General features: G+C 39.1%; 1 protein-coding gene across 6 annotated transcripts in view; it reads right to left on the bottom strand.

Moving 5' to 3' along the window:
- Positions 1-23386, bottom strand: part of SUPT3H (SPT3 homolog, SAGA and STAGA complex component) — a 292380-nt gene that overhangs the window by 154359 nt on the left and 114635 nt on the right. The gene's annotated exons all lie outside the window — the stretch shown is intronic.

Genomic DNA, 23386 nt, shown 5'->3' with positions numbered 1-23386 from the left:
CCCTACGGCTCCCATTGCCGGGTGGTAACAAGTGCTCTACTGACAAATCAGGCTTTGCAAATTAGATTTATTTTAATAGTAAATTAGCAAATTAGATTTAATTTTAATAGTAAAACAAAATGATTTGAAAAGTCCACCTCTGCACATAGAGAGCCTGTATTCTCATCGGTCATCTCGGCAGTACTCGTGTGAGATAGATGTTACAGCACTCACTGGAGTAATGGGGAGAAACATAAAGAGGTGTCGAAAAACATGACCCATCTCAAAAATACGGAAATACTTGAGACCAGAAGAGCATTACAAATCTCAGCAGTTCTCACAAACCCTGTAAAACCTAACTATGAAATAAATATTTGCAGTATGTCTAGATTATTCTTTTAGCTATTATATATATATATTAACCACACTGCTGTAAAATGCTTAATTTCATCAGTGGTCCACAGATCACGGCTTGGAAATCTCTGCCCTACATTACAGTTAACAACTCAGGGGCATGGCCATTCATGCCTTCTACAGCTAATGAAGCATCACCGTCTCCCAGTTACCAAAAATCAAACCCGCTCTGAAATCTTACAGTAGTGACTCTGTGCCATCACCAAACCTGGGAGTGAAAAACAGAAATGGAAATTATTTCCCCACTAGGCACAGAAAAAAATATATCCACTAACAGGAAAAGATGCACAACTATCAAAATAGAAAAGAATTCTTTTGGGTTTCATTTAGGTTTAACTTCAGAATGCACTGAACGCACCAATATTCTCATTTTTTCCAAATGTAAAATTGTGCCATAAGATACATCAATTTCACTGAAAAAAGACAATGCTTTAAAAGTGTATTTTATTTCAGAAATCAAACTATGCAACGTTCTTCCTGGAGTAAGAAATTGGAAGTTCTGTGATAAAATCTTTTCTGGAAAGTCAGTGCAATTTCATATCGATGGTGCACTCTTTTTCCTGCTTTCAAATGGATTACTTAAATGTTTTAAAATGTTATAACCCACAATAATCTGTTCCAGGCAGCAACGAAAAGGAAGAAAAAAATTACAGAAGTCAAGATGTCGCCTGGAAGCACTTTATGGCAAACATTATAAAGATAACACAGAGCAGAGAAGCTCTGGTTCAATCCATTATAAATACCCCATTCTTCTTAAAATCACAAAAATGTATTTATAGTAAAGAACTCTTACAGGCTTTTTCCTCAGAAGACTTCATTTAAGTGCAATTTGGCAGAATTTTTGGAACAAGAAAAGAAGAGTTTTATAAAATATTGATGTTTTACAGTCACCCCAGTCTTGATCTACTTGCTACAAAAACAAAAGCAAGGACTTTGGAAGATGACCACATCCGTGTCCACTAATTACACTTTAGCTTTTCATTCTGTCTAACATGTGCTCTCTAGCAATTATACTGAGCACAGACACTAAATCATCACTTAGACAATTAAGGCCTCATTAAAAACACAATTTATTTTTCTCATTTTATTACTGACATGATATGTTGTTTAAGGAACTATATGGGATTTAAAAAAAAAACAAAACAAAACAAAAACCCAAACCAAAAAAACCCACCCAAAAGAATACAGGGCGAAAATACTGGCAAAAGCTATTCCTGTATATTCAATCTATAGATCAAATCTTTATTTTCCCATATGTGCAAATGACAGTATAGATAGTTGCCCTCTATTCCTTTACCCCTGGTCCCTCCCGAAACTTAGGGATGGGGGTGTACGCAGAAGCAATAGGCTACACTGACACCCCTGCCCACTAAAATTATTAAATAATCACTTTGAATGCAGAGATAATAAAACGATAAGAAGAAACAGCCTTCTTAAATTTCTCCAAATGAATTGTTTTCTTTTTTTTTTTTTTCCTCAATGAAAAGTGGCTCACTGGAAAGTAGGAAACAGGTGGTGTGAATATCTGGACTTCAGAAAGATTTTCTCATAAGCACAAAGGCTGAAGCACGAGCGCTTAAAAAATCTTCACTCCAAAATTCAATTTTCAAAAATAGAAAAAAATATTCAGTTTGCAAAGGAAAGAAGCGAAATCACGAGTACCAAATACGCACTGTCTGTTTAACAATAATATAAGAAGATCACCGAAAAGAAGGATCTGAAGTTACAGCGCAGCACGTACAAGACATGAGTCAAGAATAAAAGACAAAAAACAGGGATAAGAATTACTCTCGTAGGGCTCAACAGAACGTCACGTGAAAGAAAAGGGCAGTTAATTATCTCACTTTATCGACGACAGTTCAAAAGGGGTCAATGTAAAGGACAACTCGACGTCCATTCGAATTCGTCTTCTTAAAAAAAAAAAAAAAAGAAAAGATTGTATTTTCTGATCTTTCTCAATAAAAACCAGGCAAACGGGAGCTGCACTCATTCAGGCGAAATGTTGGCGCTGTTCATTGAGAAGCATTTAGTTTTCAATAACTGCCAGTTTGGAGGCAACTTTACTACGGAATTATAGTTGGATTGAATTAATATCTTAATATGAAATTCTAATTTCAATTGACAAATTTCAGGTCGCTCAAGCAGGGGCAAAGCCAGTAATCAAATATAAGCATTGAAAAAAGGGATTTTTTTTTTTTTTTTTTTTTTAAACACAGCCCACCCAGCGCTATGCCCGGTGCATGAGTTAACAAAGAAAATCATTATCATGGATACTGTACTTTGCGTTCTTATCTGTATCGGCTGAACATAACATGAAGTGCTATCAGGTAAAATCCTAATTCCCTTATTTATCAAAATAGATAAGCTAGACAAAATAAAAAAAAAAAAAAAAAACAAAAAAACAACAGGCATACCAGAGAGTCCAAAAGTCATTCCAATGAACACTTCCAATTACTTATAGCACATTTCTATGATTGCAGAAGAAAAAAATTCTTGAAGAAATTAAGGACATGTGCAGCATCCTAACCGATACCAGCAGATGCTCCGTGGTGAGCAGATTTTAAAAAGAACCACGCTTCCAAAATAAGAATTAATCTCTACAGACACAAGTCAGGAATTGCCATGCTTTGAGGGAAGGGTGTCCAGCATCCCATCTCTCCCCTCCTCTTCCTCCTTAGGAGCCAAGGGAGCAATGGTTGGAGTCAGGCAGAGATCGAATTCTCCAAGAAAAGCTGCGGTTTCACTGAATCCCACACTACAGAAGCAAAAGCAAATGTAATTTTTGGTATTGGAATGATCTGTTACAGGAGAGTAATTAATGTCTCCCTTCGTGCTGCACTTATTGAACACTTCTCCGTTCCTTCCTTTCAGTTTCGGAGCTGGAGAAGAGAGAGGCAAAAGCCGCGCTCCCGGGTGCCACGGAGGGGGCAGCCACAAAACACCGATATATTCTCCTTTTTTTTGGTTTTTTTTGGGTTTTTTTTTTGGTTGTTTTTTTCCTTTTTTTTTTTTTAAACACCGTGACTGTTGCTTCTATATCCAGGCACAGTCGTCGCTTCTTAAAGCTCCAGCTTGGCATCATTCAACACACAAGCAATGATGCTCGTGGCTGAGATTTGTGTGGTCTACGGTAAGCTCTGCTTCCTCGAAAATGTGTGGCATCATACAGAGTTTATTTAGAACCTAAGTCTCTCGGGCACACTATGTAAGTTTATTGTTTGTCATTAGCTGGGGAAGTCTTCTGAGGTCAAGGTAAAAAGCAGGAGGTGATATTTGATGTAAATGTTCCAAAGCACGTTATGTGGTTGCATGGTTGCAGTGGCCCCCGGAGCACTTTGCTGGTGGTCCGCGGAGATCTGGCCTGTGGAAGGTGCTGGCTTTCCCTGTTTCCAGCTGCTATATCATATTTAATGTATTTTTAGCTTCACTTAATATTTTCCTAATATTCCTTTTCCATGTAAGCAATTAGTGTGGTTACCAGGGATGGCAACAGAAGGGATATTCAGCTGCCAGTGGGAGAAGAGGTGGTCTTTACAGCCGGGTATGGGAGAAGATCCGCAAAAGAATCTCCTTAGTAATGGGGGGGGAACCCACCCAAGAGCCACGGTCTTAACACTTCTGATTTCTCCATTCACCAAAATGAACAATTTTTTTTTTTTTCTCAGAAAATTCTGCTGACACATTCATTATTATCGCCAAAGACGAAGGAACAAACAAACAAACAAGTTGTAGCGTGGGGCCTTTTGCTATGAAGTAAAAGCAGGAAGGGAAAAAAACCCCATGAAATCACATACACTTTCATGACTGAGCTTCCAAAAAAAGCCATAGACAAGCTATAAATGGGATTAAAAAACATGTGAAATTCCTGGCCTTGATTTTTGCAGGTTTATACGTTTTTTCAAAGCGTAGCTTTAGAATGCAACTGGAGATTACCAGGTACAGTAGAAACGTCTCCAGAGTTAACTCTCCAATCTAAAAAGTAAAAAAAAGTCTTTTGAAAAACATTTGCCCATGACCCACTAGAATTGTGCTATTGGAACATTTATTTTTGAAAAAATGGAAAAGTTTCTAGGACTCAAATATATTTCCAGTCAGCCTCCGCTGCCTTTATTCATATTTACTTACTTTCATCTTGCCTTCCACTAATCAAAAGAGACTCATCAAATCAATTGGAGACAACTTAAAAAATATAATATGAAAAAATGTGAAATGGGGAACATTTGCTGAACAAAGAAAAGTCTCTTTTTATGCTTTTTTTTTAAATTTTCGTTCTTATGTAATTAACCATGAAACTACCCTGACTCCAATCTGCTTGTGAAGGTACAGCTGAGAGCAGACAGTCCCCAGCCACGCAAGCACGCTTTCTATTACCCTTAAGGAAAAATATACTAAATATCAGAGAAGTTACAAATTAAAGCATTCAGCTTCTGAATTCCGCTACCGACTCTAACAACGACGCTTATGTAGGAGTGACTTTTCTTTAGGAAAACAGCCCCTGGAGATGGGGATTTTATGTCTCGAAGGGAGTCCTCGCCTGCCTCAAACGCAGCAGAGTTGAGGCTCCGAACATCTCCCTCCTCCTCCAGATAAGAGAGGGGGATTTTTTACAGTTCTCAAGAGCTTTTGCCTGATGCCTAGAAAACACCAAATCCCTTATTGGCTTTAGACGCCTGTAAGATTTCAGCAGAGCAGTCTCGCTGAATCGCTTTCCAAGACTTTGCACCGAGGGCCTTCCTAAACCTCAGCTTCAGAAGGATTTAAGGAGAGTAAATTCGCTCATCAACGGCTGACAGCGTAAAACACAAAATTGCACAAAGCTGGATGGAAAAATCACTTCCATGTACGAGGGTTTTCCTCCCCTTTTTTCCCCCAGAAGCTTAACCATCATCTAATGGTTACTGTTCTTCCCTCACTTTGATAGGGAGCAGCAGGTAATGTTGAAAAATTAAGCAATATTAATAAGGTGGGGTGGTGTTTTCCTCTTTTTTTTTTTTTTTTTTTAAACTAAAATAAAAATAAACCCCTCTTGACTCGTATATCCTGTATCCTGACTGGTAGGAACTTTCTCTGGCATCTCTCCGGACAGTTACAGAAAAGTAAGGAGTATAAAATGTTTTTAGAACTACATGAACATTTTCTCTCTTTTTTCCCTCTCTTTTCCCACAAAGGCTTTTTCCACAAAGGCAGGTACGGTAATAACACCAGTCTTGAAACCCCAGTCCATCAAGACAGAAGGAAATACAAACTGCAAGGGAAGTTGCTTTCAGTGACATGCTGTGCAATCATGAGCCTGCTTTGTATGTTCAGGAAATTCTCATGAGCTTTCTTAACGGGGAAAAAAAAAAAAAAAAAGAAATCACTAAAAAAAGATTTGTTGTAAATATCTCGCGAGCCATGACAAAGTACCTTATAAAATATAACTATTCATAAACAGTCTAGCCTCTGGAATTAAAACACTGACACTTTCTATTAAAAGGTGCTTAGTCACAGTTCACTAAATATTTACAACGAATCATTTATTCTCTAATTTCATTGACTTTACTGTCGTTACCAAAAGTCAAGAAAACTTCCTGCATGTGCGTGAATGGCTTGTGTATGTAAACCGCAGCTCGCAAAGTCAGTTTTATGGAGGCAGAAAGATTTTCACGTTACAGAAGTAGGTCCTCCTCGTCTGCAGAAAACTATTTGCTTAAACTTCAGTTGGGTGCGAGTCTTCATATGAGTTGGAATTAGAAGGCGCAAGAGTGAATGGACATCATACGTTACAGGATAAAAGGGAAAATAAAAAGAACTACAGTTCCCCACATTGCCCAGCTACTCATTTCTATTGGTAAGTTTTGCGGACAAATCATGGCATTCTTTAACTCAACCAAGGAAACAGACGCTCAAGCAAGGAGAGGATGAACGAAACCTGCATTATGCAACCTTACAGAACCCGTGTCACCAGAAAACAGCGTCAAGAACTAAACTATTGATGTTGCCAGGCGTTTCACCAAAGGAAAACAGAAGTTCTGCTGTTGTTTGGCAGGGGAGGAAGTGGGGAGTTTGGGCTTTCTCCTTCAAGAACCTGATTGAGATGCTGTCGAAGCAAGGGAAGCTCAAATGTCTTTGTAGGGAAATGAGGTGCTTATAAAAATAAACAGGTCTCTGCCAAAAAATGCAGGCTTCAATGCTATCAGAAGACAGACAATCTCCCACACTCAGCACTTACAATAACATAATTCTTCTACGGGTTTGTGAAGACAGAATATTGTAAAATGCTGTGGGTTTATGACACACAAATATCTTTCCAGTGAGACTTACACTGAAACCAACTAATGGGTTTATATAAATATCTATATCTGAATGTAGCCTCCATATGGAGGAGTGTTTTGTTGTAACTCTTAAACCTTTCCATGGTTTGATATCATTAATCTGTATGGTACTAGCAAGATTATTGCGATCCTCTTGTTGACATCACTTCTATCTGTTTTCCCATTCTGACCCTTGGTTCCCAGTATTGCTACTTTAAGTTCAACGATTTTTGTCCCCTAAAGACGAAAATAGGTTTTGAGTACAAGTCAAGATGACAACAATTCCTCAGACAGAGAACTTGGATCACGAGTTGGTTGGCCTTGGACTCTAACTACAACTATCTCTGTCCACAGTTCCTTTACCAGCACCACCAGCAAAGTTGCCAAAGAATTACTAGTGAATATCTTGTAGGACAACAGCAGGTCAACCACCAATCTATGTGTATTGAAACAGAAAAAAAACTAAAGCTTGATGGTATTTGCTAAATTTTTCAGTGGCAGTTTTGTCCTAGAGGAACCAGTTTAGGGGAAGGGCTCGATGTTTATTAATTCGTCTACTTTTTCAGATGACAAAACAAGGTTCACATTCCACTTTTTTTAAGACTCTGAGAATAACTACTACAGTAAATGTACCCATATGTATTAGAATGAAATCCTCAACTCAAAAAATCCCTCAAAAAAAAAACCAAAGAAATGCTTGAAGATGAGCATTCTCCAATCTGTTACAATAATCCCAGGAGTGAGGAACGCAAAAGGCACCATTTACAAATCAAGCTTTAACTGTGCCCTAACTTGTCTTGTAAATACCTAAGAGATCTTGGCTGCAGGAGCCCAACTGGAAATCTTTTGGTGACGGCGGCACACACAGACTCTCCACAAAAATCCTAGAAACAAAATGTCTCAGTAGTACAAAGACAAATGGGATTCTTCCAAACCCTGTCCTCAGAAACCAAAAAAAAGCCATGCCACAGATTTGTGGCCTTCATACTTACCCTTCTCCCTTTAGAGGCAGCACTGATAAGACAGAAAGCCCAAAAAGCTTTCCTGAAAATCAGGCACACCTCTGGCTGGTAAAGGGAAAAGTTTCACAGGCTAATGGAAATGGGTCAACTCATAGTCGCAGGTATCATTTTCTTGAGTCAGATTTGACCACAAAGATTAGGCAGATGAAGAACCAACCACTGCTTCCCTCTGTTGAACTAGTCCATTAACTATCTCACTTTTTAAAAGACGCTTTGGTTCTAGTAAAAACTTACCTTGTTTCATTTTCCAATCATCTTTTTTCATCATATTTATCCAATCCATCTAATGATGCGTGTGGGATTCAATGCTCCTAAAATCATCAGGAGATTTAGTCGATATAGTCACTGGAATCCAGAGAGTGATTCCATTGATGAAATGCAGGGTCAATGTCACGGTGACAGGACTATCTCTCTAGGCCGCACAAACTACAACAGGATTTTAGACTTCTACAGTACGTGAATTGGACGCTGACTTCAATCACTTCTCTGTGAGATTACAGACCTTAATTTTCCATGTTAACAGTGACCAAGAGCCTTTTGACATTTTATTTCATAAAGTACACAGTGAGAGATTAAAAGGAACTCTGTATGATTTGGAGTCATTCCTGCCACTGTTTTCACAACACACCTCTATCCCAAAAGCCAGACAGGAATATTTAGAATAAAACACAGACGGTTCATACGAGTCCACACAGCAAATGATCCAGGTCTGCTACTGTCCCTGCTACCTTTGATTCAAAAATAAATCTCATGTAATTAGTCTGACAGTTATACTTTGGGCTACTACACTTGACAAAAAAAAATACCCCAACCAAACAAATAAAAAGCCAAAAACTACTAGCATGTTTAAACATGAAACACTTCAAGGATATTTCAAATAACATGATCTAATTAATGCTACAGGGTTTTAAACATTTCATTTTGCCAGGCGTTTTAACCCGTATGAGTGACAAACATTGCAAAATGCATGATGAATACCTAAGAAGTCATATAGACAATGTCACTAGTACTGATCTTTTCATGTACACTAATGAATAACAGTACACTTAATATGTCACAAATCTCTATAACCAGTAAAATCCAGATGGTACCTTTTAGGTCTCTTACATGTTTTAGATTTAAAATTGACTCTGGATGTTACATTTACTTACAAAAGTATCATCACAAACTGCATAGGCAATGAGCATATAGTCCTTCTGAAAATACACAGCGCTCTGTTCGAATCCGCTGAAAAATACCTTATCTTGAAAAAGAATCATGTGACAGTGAGTGACATAACATATATGCTGTTATTTTATTTTTAACACAAGTTACTCAAGCTTGAAGCAACACACCCCACCTTCTCCTCAGTTTTACAGAATTTTTTTCCCATCATTTCTTCCAAAGCCATAAGCAAGGTGAGTTAAACATCTAGTCTTTGCTGTCCTTACATGTGAATTTCATTCTGAATTTCTTTGTATAATCATAGAAGGGTTGGAAGGGACCTCTGGAGATCATCTCGTCCAACCCCCTGCCAGAGCAGGGTCACCCAGAGCAGGCGGCACAGGAACGCGTCCGGGCGGCTTTGGAATGTCTCCAGAGACGGAGACTCCACCACCTCTCTGGGCAGCCTGTGCCAGGGCTCTGCCACCCTCAAAGGAAAGAAGTTCCTCCTCATGTTTAGGTGGAACTTCCTATGCTTAAGTTTGTGTCCGTTACCTCTTGTCCTGTCCCCGGGCACCACTGAAAAGAGCCTGGCCCCATCCTCCTGACACCCACCCTTTAAGTATTGATAAGTGTTGATAAGATCTCCCCTCAGACGTCTTTTTTCCAGACTGAAGAGACCCAAATCCCTCAGCCTTTCTTCATAAGAGAGGTGTTCCAGTCCCCTCATCATCTTGGTAGCCCTTTGCTGCACCCTCTCCAGCAGTTCCCTGGCCTTCTAGAACTGGGGAGCCCAGAACTGGACACAGTACTCCAGGTGTGGCCTCACCAAGGCAGAGTAGAGGGGGAGGATGACCTCCCTCCACCTGCTGGCCACACTCTTCTTGATGCACCCCAGGATGCCATTGGCCTTTTTGGCCACAAGGGCACATTGCTGGCTCATGGTCATCCTGTTGTCCCCCAGGACTCCCAGGTCTCTTTCCACCAAGCTGCTCTCCAGCAGGTCAGCCCCAGACTGTCCTGGTGCATGGGGTTATTCCTCCCCAGGTGCTAAACAGGGGTACTTTGCTTGGGAAAACACCACGTAGGAAATATGGCTAAATGACTTCAGATGCATTTTCACCAACTAAAAAAAGGCAAGAGTACTGCTGGTGAGAATGATTAATGTGCAAGCACAATCAACGGTTAATCACATGCTTATGTTTCTATCACATTCCTGTATTCTGATTAATGGGACAGCAACACAAGGACTGAAAATCCAAAGAAAAGATTGGCATGGATTATCATGTTGAACATGGGGGATCCATGAAATCTCAGTGCAATTTTGGATGCGGTAAAAGAACGTTTTAAATGACCAGTTAAAGATTTTATAAATAAGTTTAGAAAAAAAATCCACATTACAAATCATGCTTCTGGTAAAATAAGGAAGCTGATTATGCTGGGGTTTAGCTGGCATAGTAATAATTCTAACAAATTCTTCCTATACTTCCTATTTCCTACAGTCTTCCTATATTTTTAAGTCCCTTTACAAAATTGCATCGGCTATTTTAACATTGACAGGATCCCTTAAGTATGTTGCTTAAGATACAACTGATCGTAGTGCTTGTAGCCTAAGACGGATGACTTTCTACAGCTTGAAAAACACACCGTGTTTGAAAATACGCCAGCTCCCGTTTTAAAGAACAAGCCTACCACTACAACTTCAGTCCCTGCGTATATAAGTCAAGAGATACTTCAAAATGTATTGACCTGCTATGGTCTTTCCTAGATGTTAGATGTTTGTATAGAGAGAAATTAAAAGAGTGACATTAACATAGACTTGACCAAATGTTTTTAAAATAGAGACAATGTAGAATTACAGACATTGTCATCAGACAAACTGATAAAAATATACTTTACTAAATTGAATACAGGGGAAAAGAAAAAAATGTCTCCAGTAATGAACTTCTATAATTACTGTTGTGGTTTCTTGTGCTTAACAGGAGGGAAGCAAGCACGAACTCCGAATATCACAAAGACCTTTACAACTAGGGAAAAGAAATTAGGTTAGATGAGGATATAAGGGGACAGTTAAGTTCCTCTCTTGCCTTGGTTTTCATCCAGCTTGTACACTCCAAAGGCTTTAATCTCTTAACTACCGTTTCATTACCATCTCTGCAGAGATTCAGGGTGTTTCGAATATCTGGGAGTCTTTCATGTGCTAGAGTTGAAAAGCTTCATATAAGAAACCAACAAGTCCTAGCAAAGTAAGCCTTGGCACAAAATACTGTATCATCTGAAGTTTATCATATATGAGCACCTCATTCCCATGCCAGGCACTGCAAAAAGTTGTAAAAGAACTATCCTAACAACAGCTATTCAATACAGAATGTAAATGTCTATAATCACTTCACCAGAGGAAACAGACTGACAACCCACAGGCCTGAGTTCTGGTGGAGTACCAGGGAGGAACGGGCACCATTATAAAAGCTTTATAGACATAAGATTCTGGAGAGATGTTAAACTTCTTGTGAAACCTCTCTTAAAGGTCCCCAGTGAAGAACACATTAAGCAAATACGCCCTGAAGACCACTCTTGTGTGCTTGGTCCTTACTCAGAGTAGGAAGTTCCCTCCATCTCTTTCAGCTTTCTGAAGATGTCTAAGATTATTCAAAAAGTTTATTTCACTTTCCAACATAACATTTGTAAAGGAAAACCCACGTGGAGTCACGTCTGTTCATTTGCAGAATTCTGGTTGCTAAACTAAATTGAGTTTTAACAAGATTTTCAGGTACCGATGTAACGGCGTGAGACACCAGAGTCTGTGCCCCACTCCAGGAAATGCAGCAGAAAATTTGTAGTTTGGAAAAGGAAGCGGGAAACATCCCTGGAAAGCCCTTGGTGTCCCAGACAGAGCTACAGGTTGCGATCCCATCACCAAAATACCCTCTTTGCAATGCTGGGACTCGGACACCGTTCTCAGAAGGCAATCAATCAGGCAGCAGTCCTCGCCTCACCTCCAACGATTAAACTTTTCAAATATCAACTTTCAGATAAAGCAAACCCCATCTTTTTCTTTTTTTCCTCTTCCTTTCATATTTCAGCCCTCTTCTTTTCCCTCTTCATCTTAAACAACATTCAGGAATTAAATTCCTCTAACAAACCCTCGAAAACTTTTCTTGATCATTAAGGCATTTCCATCCAGAGACACGACAAAGAGCAGCCTGTTCTTTGCTACATTTAAATCCTTTCACTTCAAAACACTTAAGCAAAGAGTAACCACTCAGGCATAGGGAAACCAGAATAAAACTGCCATCAAATATCCAACTACTGAAATGGCAAGTGACTAGACGCCTACTACAAATTTTGCTCTATAATGGCATATTCTGAAAAAAAATCACTAAAAATGTCACTAAAATTTGAGGCAAAGCTGTTTGAAGGTCTTTAATAAGCATTTGTAATATAACAGTTACTACCGACTAAATATGTAATATGAGACTGTTGAGAGACAACTACCTCATGTCAAAGAAAATAAAAAGCACATCAAACCACTACTAAGAAGTTTGTAGTCGTAAGACATAACCTTATGAAAGGCCTTTTGAAATGCTTTAAAACCAAGACTTTACACTTTTCTCCTATAACTTGCTCTAGAGAATTCATTTTTTGGCCATTAACATCACTGACACAGAGCCTGAAAACGTCGAGTTGTCATGTCACAAGAGGACAAGCCACAGTGGTCACGCGTCCGAAACGTATGCGAGACGGTAGCACGGCTCCAAACCGCTGCCCATTTTGCATACCCTGCCTGCTTCCCCTGCCTCTGGACATCGCCGGCCCAAAAAACCCACATCCTAAGCCGCAGGACGGCAGGCACCTGGGCAAACTCTCCACACAGGATGACAAAGTGCTTTAAATTTACCAATGTCAGGTGGACGTCCTCAAAATTTGTATAGTGTTTTTAAATAACAAAATTACTACATCCTTCCTGACCTTTCCGGCAACGAAGGTAATGCAAAAGAATTAGCGGCTCTTTCCCTAACCCTTGCCATTGCATTTAAAAAAAGGGGATTGTCTAGGTGGGTGGAGCACCAGATTCGCCTACTCTTCTTCAGTATAGATTTAATGAAGACAAGTGACCATTTCGCGATACGAATTCTGAATATACGTGTTCTTTAGGCTCAACGAAACTCAACTTTTATTCTCTTCACACAACCCTGCTCGCACTGCCAGGGGACTAGATGGCTTTGAGCGCGCACGCACGTGAAGAGCAAGAGGATATTTTGAAGAGGAACTATCAATGAAACCTCCTTCCATCCTTTCATCCATCAGTGAAATATACAATTAGGAGCGCTAACGAAGGATTATAAATTATTCTTCACACCTAGCTTGAAAAATGACACAATATGATCTTTTCTTCTGGAAAGTTGAATCTCTGCTACAAAAGTGGCTGATTTTTAACCATTCTTTAACTTCTGATAAAACAATTTAAAATCCCCGATATAAACACATAGCGTTTATATCCTCCAGCCTACAACGCACAGGCAAATATGTAGTAAGAAATCTGCTTTTCATTGGCTTGATTGAAGAACTTTGGCAAATAAAGTATGTTATTAGCTCTTACTTCAAAGGCTACAAACAGAAGTTGCCAAAAAAAGTTTTCATGGTGGCAAATTCTGTCAGCCCTCACACATTTTACTGAAAAATATAGAGTATTTTGTTAACTTTCTTGCAAAAACAAAACACGGCAAAGTGTTACGCTTTGTTACCGTAGAATCATAGAATCATTTAGGTTGGAAAAGACCCTTGGGATCATCGAGTCCAACCATCAACCCCACTCTACCGGGTTCTCCCCTACACCATATCCCCTATCCAGTCAAAGAATGGGAACCGCTCAGGAAATCAAAGAGACGTTGAACTTTGTTTTACTTCAGACCCTTTGGGTCAGAGAGAAAATACTAATTAACGATAACAATTAAATGCATTGATTAGCTTCATGTTATCAAGTAACTTTCTTACTTGGCCTTCATTTTTCTATTTGCCTTCAGAGAAACTAGAAAAACTTTCAGGAGCAAGATATCTGCTTGCCAGAAGTACACACTATAGATCGTATCTCTCCAATCCTATCCAGCCTAATTTTTAGAAATTAGAGAGATACGATCTATAATGTGTACTTAATTATTCTTTTTTTAGTGTTCGCTATTCTTTAGAGTGTATATTTAATCTATAGTGTGTAATTACTTTTTTAAAAATTAGGCTGGGACATTTCACCTCTAAAATGAAAGCTTTGGAGCACGCGAAATTTAAGCTCGAAAATCAGAACTTGAAAAACCAGAGCTTGATCATCAGAATTTACTGGGAATTGCAAATATTTGTAGAAATAAATTTGAAAAAATGCACTTTAAAAAACCCTATTTGATGCTGAAAATGTTTTAGCTAAATCTAAATAACGATAAGGATTTGGTTTTGGTTTTTTTTTAATAATAACCTGTACAGTCCTGTTAATGGGGAGATGACTAAATCTGATTAGAGAGGTGGGTTTTTATTATCGTCATTTTTGAGCTAATTCAGTTTTCCAAACTTCCTTTCAACAAAGCTAAGTTTGCGTAGCTCCTCAACGCATGCACTTTGTAACTGTATTGATGGTTACATATAGTACTACACAAACTTTATTTCACATTTAAAATATATCCCAGCATTTGTTAAGCGTCTGTTACTCCTTCCTTAAATGCTTCAGTCACAGTGAAGCAATATGTACCTTTATATTCTAATCAGTAAAAAAAATTCACCTGGAAATACATAGGTTAATTTTCATTAGTCCAAACTCAGAATGAAATCTCTCTGAAATTGTACATATTTCATAATTGGCCGGGTTTGTCAGAAATAAAGGAACTGGAGAAGATTTTGTTGTTGTTGTTGTTGTTCATTTCTTGTCATCCTCTGATGGCAGCTTCCCCCAGGTAAATCCTGCTCTTGTTACAACCTCTGTGGTATAGAAGTGTCCGATCAATGCCTAATCTCTGTTTTCATAGATGTAACCTCAAAGATGCTTCTTTTGAACTTAGCCTGCTATTCATAGATACTGAGAAGTGTTCAGATCGAAGGAATTACTTAAAAGAGTTGATGTTTCTTAAAAATAAATGCCGATGGATAATTTAACCCAGATACAGTAATTACGAGATTATAAACTCATTAAACTATTACTTTAATGAAACCCTAAAGATCAGTAACACAAACATTCCTCACACCTCTAAAACACAGCCTGCATCTCAACCGCATCCTGGATCCAGATGGTGCGATATCACCATACAACTGTCTCATTTAACACATTTCCTCCCTATTAATACAGCCTCCTGGTGGCTTCTTCACTTGTCTTTTTGGAGAAACTGGAGAAGAATAAACCGTAAGGAAACTTTTAGCCCATTAACACTCAACGTTAATTCCCCTGGCCCGGCCGGGAAGAACGTCCTCACAGAACTATAGTGCCGGCCAACTCACGCGTTGCAAATTTACATGTAAACCCACTTTCTTTTGAACGTTTTGCACAAATAAATCCAAAGACTGTGAAACTTCACCCCACTCCCCAAACACAGTTCTCTGGGAAGGGCCAGAATTTCTGTATTTTACATTGGCAAGCTACAAACTCCATAAGATCTTGCTTATTCATAACTGAACATGGGGTCTGCAATTGAAGAACAAAATGAATATTAATTACAGGTTTTTTTCATAAATGACAGTCATCAGGAATCTGACCTGGATTAGCCTTACATCTGCTATCTATAAATATATGCATCTGCACCTCTTGATAGCATTAAGCCAACAGAATATATACAATCTCCTCCTACATTATGCTTAGGAATGCAAAACAAAACAAATCCCCAATGCCTGGCTGAGGTTTTCTAGCCCATGCGCTACCTGAACTCCATCTGAAATCTCCGCGCTGCATTTGAAATCTCAGTAATTAGGCAGGAAAGAGACGGAAACCAGCACAGAGCCAACGCCCTGGTGGAACCACAGCCCAGGTTTTAAACACAGATATGTATTTTTAAGGAAGAACACCAAATCCAACTACTTAAGCCCCCTTCTTTCTGTGTTAAGTGTGGAATTAAGCTTGAATCCAGAGATAAAATTCACAGTGTGGACGCACCCTTTACCTGCAGGTCATTTTGTACCCTCCTACTCTTCTATTAGCATCTATAGCCTCTACACATTCTACATCAGTAAGATAAAACAAAAATTTCCCTCATTTCCTTCAGTTAAAGTACTTTCATAAGAGATTCGGCACTTAATTTTTATCAACTGACCATTTATTGATTTCTTTTCCCCTCAAAATCCATTTTTTCCCTTGAAGTCCATTGGTTTTTTTCTCAATATTAATATGAAATTTAAATAAAAAGAAAAAAAAAAAAAATTATAACATCCATCTTAATTACCTGGTGCTAATTTTTGCTTCCCTTACCAGGAATGGCCTCATTAGCATAAACTCAGTTCTCAGTATACTTATGATTTAACTCATTTTATATTTGTAGCATAGATGAAATGTTTTAAGGCATGGAAAAAAAAACATAAAACAAAAAGTGTAAGCGAACTCACGTATCCCAGTATTTAATTTTCAATGTACTCTAAAATAAGATTTCTAGAAACAAAAGCCTTGATGTAAAGCGTTTCTATAAAAATGGATGAGAACAACATTGGCGGTTTTTGCAGAGCACAGCAGAACTGGAAACTAAAAATATTATTTTAGGTGGTGAAAACAAAACTTTTTGCATATGTAAGTGAATCACGGTGGGTTTTCCTGTTGCCTGTAATTTAGCTTCAGTAATGAACAGCTTTTTGGGTCTTTCTGTGTTGTGTTCTTTTTTTCCCTGGGGAAGGGGAGATTTTAGCATTTCTTAGAAGTCAACTGAGAGGAACGGCATCTGAAAAAGATAAAAATAACTATTGATAAAATAATTAACTTGGTTTCGACACAGAGGCTACGGAAATGCTGTTGTAGAAAACCAAGGGCAGACACGTGTCTTAATCATAAATCCTAATCTTCCATTTAATTGTTTAGTGCCCACAAAATTCCGAAGTTTAAAGTACACTGTACGGAACTTGCAGAATTAATTCAACTAAAACAGCATATAATTGCTTCCTACAGTTTCTAAATGATGCTACAATTCATATTGTTACGCCCTATGTTTGGCAATATAGGGAAAGTTTTTTTAAAAAAAAAATAAAAATCACAAGTCTTGGCTAACACTGCATTTTACTGGAAACATACATAGTTAAAATAATTTCTCTCGCCTACCCCTCCCCCCTTTTTTTTTTGATAAGAGTAGGAAATAACAATGATCATAGCTAACATTTCAATCATGTCTTGTAAATTAGAAAATCACTTATTAAAGGCGAGCAATCATTCTCATCAGTGAAGTAAAGGAAAAGTACTGTGAAAGTAAATGAAGTGACTTTTTCAAGACCACTTAAAAAGGAAAACAAATTGAATTGCAAGTGAAAGCCATCTTCAAAAACATTCTTCCTTTACCAAACACACGCCATGAGTAAGACCAACAAGATTTTTAATGGTCTTTTTTACACTCCTATTTTCAGCAAGGTTTCCAGGCAGAAGAGCGAGGACTCTGTTTTAAGCAAAGAACAGGGACTAGGTCCACAGAAACATCTCAGGTGAAGATGACAGCTTCAGCAGAGGCTTCCAGAAATTTGGGTCCACAGTAAATAAAAGGTTGTGGCTGAATCAGTTTGTGATGGCAAATGGGTTGGAAGGGACCTCTGGAGATCATCTAGTCCAACTCCCTGCCAGAGCAGGGTCACCCAGAGCAGGTGGCACAGGAACGCGTCCAGGCGGGTTTGGAATGTCTCCAGAGACGGAGATTCCACCACCTCTCTGGGCAGCCTGTGCCAGGGCTCTGCCACCCTCAAAGTCAAGAAGTTCCTCCTCACGTTTAGGTGGAACTTCCTATGCTCAAGTTTGTGCCCATTACCTCTTGTCCTGTTGCTGGGCACCACTGAAAAGAGCCTGGCCCCATCCTCCTGACACCCACCCTTTAAGTATTGATAAGCATTGATAAGATGCCCCTTCAGTTGTCTTTTTTCCAGACTGAAGAGACCCAACTCCCTCATCCTTCCTTCATAAGAGAGGTGTTCTAGCCCCCTAGTCTACCTCGGTTGATAGCTAGCAATAAGACTGCACACAAATTTTCTTACTTACTGGTGAGAGAAGCACACCAGCAGAGTGACACAAGGGAATTCACCCCTTTCAATACAGTTGCATCTTATTTGCAGTTGTATCCTTAATTGCAAAGCTCCTATTGGTGTTTAATGAAGGCATAAGTATCACAGGTTCGTTAAATCAAAGCGAGAGGTTCTACACTACTCGCGACATTTGCGCAGCCTTGGTGGAAAAGTTTACATACGAAGAGCAACAAAAAGGTTGACTGAAAGTCAGAATTCAATTTCCTTTTCTGATGAAGGTATTATTTTACAGTACACGGAGAGCCATTAAGGTCCTGTAAAACAATCAATAATCAATGTACCTTTTTGTAAACGGAGGAAATAAAAATAAAGCATAATGGTTAGCAACGATGTTATGGAGGTAGATCAAAGGTCTGAGTTACTGCAAAGATGACATTTTGGTGTACCTCAAAAATACTTTGTCCTACCAGCTTCAAGAGTTGTTGGGGTTTTTTTTATTATTTTTTTAAAAAGGGACATTTCCAGTAATTGCCTCATTTTTAGATCCATCATCTCTGTCCATTTTTATCTCATGGTACATTTTTGAGATTCGTCCAAACGTATTTACAATTTTTGTTTAAAGTGACACTTTCTTGTCCAAGTAAGTCTCAGTAAACCATAGAGACCCGTGTCAACACCCAAAGCAAACCCATACTTTGAGAGACAGGGTCCTCTCGGTGGCACAGCAGCTGCCTGGCAATAAATCTAGGTGAACGTTCCAAATTTTGGAGTGGCAATGCTTTTGTATTAAAGTTGACCTGAGCAGCAAAACCCTTACAAATCTTAAACTGCGAATTGCCCACTGGTTAGAGCTAATCTCCCTTTTCTTTCTCTGTGTTGATGTATTTTAAAGCGACAGTTATCAAGGCTGCTGAGGTCAGTGCAGTGAAGCAAGTATTTCCCTGGATTATTTCAGAATATTTCACTGGAAGGCTTCCGAAGATGCAAGTTTTGAAGGGCACCTTCCTAAAATCTCACAGGAAGTATCAGTTAAATAATTTCCATCATTTTCAGAAGAGTAGAGGTATAATCAGAAAAAAAAAAATAAAAATCAGAAGATAAAATATTGCTTGAAAGTACTTTTCCTGATTGAACAGCCCATATTCGTCAAAATACAAAATTTCCCAGCTCGCCACGACCATCCTTATTGATTTTGATACTGATTTGATTTTGCTACAAGGGTGGTAACTAATGGCTTTATTACAGGTCTTATGCACCGGCTGTTTCGGCTCCATTTCTCTATCTGCAGCAAATCCCTGCTGTAAAAGCAAAACTCCCGGAGAGCAGGGAAAGCAGCACAAACGGCAGCAGTGGCAGGGTAGGAAGTCAAGCCCTGGTCTTAGGGGAGGGTCGTAAAGCAAGTGCCAGTGAGCTGTTACAGGCACGCAACCGCAGCCAGAGCAGCTCTGTAAACTCCTGCCTACCCCAAAGAGCCCGGGAGATTTAGAAGTTGAGACACACAGATTGGGAGAAATATTTTTTTTCCATAATTCTTTACGGTAACTCTTGATTTTTGGAAGTTCATATGGTAGACGCACATCAGTGAAGCTGCAGCTAGGAAGAATGAAAAATATCAGAGAATCAAAATGCTGGGAAAGGGAGGAAAGAGGGATAGGAACCCCTTGCTCCCACACCTGATCCCAGACCGGTAACAAACCCAGAGCAGTCCTTCAAGGAGATTTTTTTCCTCAGCCCATAATCTGCATCGCTCATCACGTGTCGTCACACGGACAACAGTGTGAAGAAGTCTAAAAAAGAGCTTTGAGCACTCAAAAAGCTTCTCACTTGTAACCAGCTGTCTCAGTTTATGTAATAAATCACCTCTCCCTACAAATCCTGCTTCACTTAAATCAATCTCTATAAGTACCCAATGATCACTTAAGTCACCTAATTTATTTCAATCAAAGTTCTGGAAATAGGCCAGGATTATGACTAATTATTAAGGCTATTAGGGGATGGCAAAAAAACCCAAATTCAGTCTAAAATCACAAACAATTCTTAAGACTCTTTTTACATTACTGCTACGTAATCTTTTTTTTTTTTTTTTTTCCTTCTTCTTTTTCCATCCCCGATAACGTTCTGGTTAAAACCGTCACTGCAACAAAGCAGAGGGAAGGGATTCCCCGCTCATCCGCTCTGGTGCCCAGCTCTTGCAGGCGCAGAGAGGTCTTCTCCAAGGAGGTCCTGAGCAAGATGTCTTTGTCGAACGACGTGCAATATTTGCATCATGCCAAGGGCAACCCCATCTTCTTATGGGATTGCCCTTATACATGATCCAACTGGCAGGAGACCTCCCCCGTCCCCCACTCAAATAAGAATTTAGAAAGCTTTGTCGTCCTTTTAATAAATATTAGTATTTTAGTAATATTAGAGAAGCTGCCTGATGTGAGTTTACAAAGCTGGCACTAACCTTTGAACAAATTTGGAGTTATTCTCATAGGGAAGGGGACTAACGACACAAGGTAAAAGGCTACAGGTCTTCAGTTCTTTAGATTTATTATAAGAACTGCTATGTTTGAATAAGACTTTAATAATTTTATATGGAGAGTCACAGACTGAGAAAACCCACGTTCCACAACCAAAGTAATGATTTAGAAAAACCTAAGTCAAGAACTATGCAACTATCCCAAAAGCAATTATTAGACACCCAGGAAATTCACACCTAGCAGCCACGTTATTTAATGGATTTTTGTTTGGGGTTTTGTTGTTTGGGTTTTCTTTCCAAGGTGTCTTTTTTTTCTGGCCTCAATTTTTTAGATTTTTTTTTTTTTTATAAACTTCTTATTCCTTTTCATGACATCAAACTATCGCTAGATACTTTACCTTTGTATTTTCATACTTTTAAAATTTTGCATTCCTTCTGAATTCAAGCCTAATTCTCAATTTCCTGTTTTTTTAAGAAAAGCTGATAAATACAATCTATTTCTTCATCTAATTTAACCTTTAAGTTGTTAACCTTATTTTCAGATGCATACGTTCCTTCCCAGTTAAGAAGTTTTAAACTCCATTTGTACCAGAGTCATGGTCCAATCTCACTGGAAAGGGATGCAAAGCCACATGCCATCCTGTGATGGAACATTGTTCTCCCTGTTCTATTAAAGTTGAGGCACGAAATAATTTCATTGCACTGACAGGCTTGAGCAGATTTGCTGTTTCATGATTATATGCATTTATTTAAAAATACTGTAACTCCAATAAATGAACATCTAGAAAAAACAACTTGGAATATTCATTTTTAGTCCTACACACATGGACATCACACCGATGATATCCATCCTTCTACATCTTGGTCTTTTTTCAGGAATCCACCAATCTAAAATTATTTTTTAATTTCATTTAATGTATAATCTGTACCCAGGTCTTCAGTTTACGCTCCAGCTGCTATGCGTAGATGAGGAATTTGATGACTGGCACTTCCACCTACAAATACTAAAGAGCTGTAGACATCTCCAAATTGCCCTTCAACCTACTTAATATTTGACCACCCTCACCCACAGAGAACAATCTCAGACGCAAAGCAAGAAACCGATGAAACCCAATTTCCCTGATATTTCAGGGACTCCATGACATGTCAGCTGCATGAGCAGCCTTCCATCTATCCATCCACCGGTATCCATCCACCGTATCCATCCACCGTATCCATCCCGGTCAGATGCCCATTTATCCTTTGCCTGCCAGGCAAGGAACAGCATGTGCCACATATAACCCATTGGGCCGAAAAAACTGCCCCCTGCCCAGACACCGTGCCCACGAGGGGAGAATTTAATACCTCCGATACGTCCGTCGCTCAGCTACGTCCGGTTGAAATATGGCAATCGTTTTAGTCGACATCAGCGTAACTCATCTTCTTGGCATACCGCGCGTGAGTGGAAATCCTTAGTTACAAGCCCTGTCCACCAAAGCGGATTTCAACACTTTAATCATGCTTTGCTGTTATCTATAAGCAACAACCACCACCAGAGTTATATGCCTTCCAATTTGTACACAGCGCTTTCCACGTACGTACAAAGTGACTGTAGAGATACAGGCAAAGTGGGACGAGCGCAGCTGAAAGATGTGCTCAAGGTTACCAACACCACCATGGGCAGAGCTGAAAAGGCTGGATGTCGCTTCTCCGGACACCAGGCCACCTCTCCAGCCATATGGCATCTTGCCACCTACATAACAGTTTCCATTGCTGGACCACGAAGAGGTTTTTTTATGTGAAGTTTGGCTGGACCCTACGTACTTGCTTGAAAAAAACCCTATTTCCTCCTTCTACGCAGTCGTGCCCCTTATCGCTACACAACTATCTCACAGCATTAATTACCTCAGTGCATTAATTACCAAGTATCTTAAGTCTGAAGTCTAATCACCAGAGGATTTCTGCTCCTGTACTCCACTACCAAACCCTGCCTCGTGCTCCGTGGTTTTCCCCAGCGAGAGGTTTGGAGGGGGGAGCGCTGGGTGGGGAGGTTGGTTCGCTTGCTTTTTTGAAGTGAGGAAGGTCTGATCACATCTCACCTGATCTAATCACAAATCAAATAACAATTTGGTTTCAAATATTAAAAGAAGGCGCAGATATAACTAGAGAAACAGTGCTGTATCTCAAGCCATCTCTCATTTTTGCTGTTATCATAGCAGGCACTAATTTAGGAAAATAATCGCTCACTATCGAAAATGATCCTAAAACTCTGATCTATGACCAAGTATCTGGCTAAGATGTACAAGTAACTAAAAAGATGGGAATGGAAAAGGGATGTCTGTAGTCACTATTTCTATGAAAAAAGTAAGGTGTTTTTTTTCTTTTTTTTATTTTTTTTTTATTTTTTTCTTTAAACCCGCAGGCATCAGACCACACAAAGACATTTTAACTGGTCAAAGCTCAGAAATTTAAAGAGGAAGTCCTCTGGACCAAAGAAAACAGCACTCTTTCCAGAAGAAACTATGGTGGGTCTAACTGAGGTTCTTAGAGCTTATGGTGGGTCTAACAGAGGTCCTTAAAGCTGAGACCCTTTCTACGACGCAAGAATAAAATGGTTCTTCAATGCCTTTCTGAATTTAAAGAAAGAAATTTATTGACTTTGTAGAATTCTATATATTTAGTGAGTAGGGATCAACATAATGCCCTTAAAACCCTTAAAAAATTTCTGGTTAACTACAGATTAGCAATCATGGGACTGCGCCAAGGTTAAAGACATTTTTGAACCCCACCTGTTTGAATATGACAAAAATTGTGCCGTATATGACAGAACAAACGTGCAAACAAGGTCCACTTTGAGATCACCGTGATGGATAAAGGCTTGCTAGATCCAGATTTAAATTCCCTAAAAAAGAAGCGATTAA

Source organism: Rissa tridactyla, chromosome 3, assembly GCF_028500815.1.
Source record: "Rissa tridactyla isolate bRisTri1 chromosome 3, bRisTri1.patW.cur.20221130, whole genome shotgun sequence".
Lineage (NCBI taxonomy): Eukaryota > Metazoa > Chordata > Aves > Charadriiformes > Laridae > Rissa > Rissa tridactyla.
Note: the sequence above shows the minus strand (reverse complement) of the source record. Positions and strands in the feature narration are given on the sequence as shown.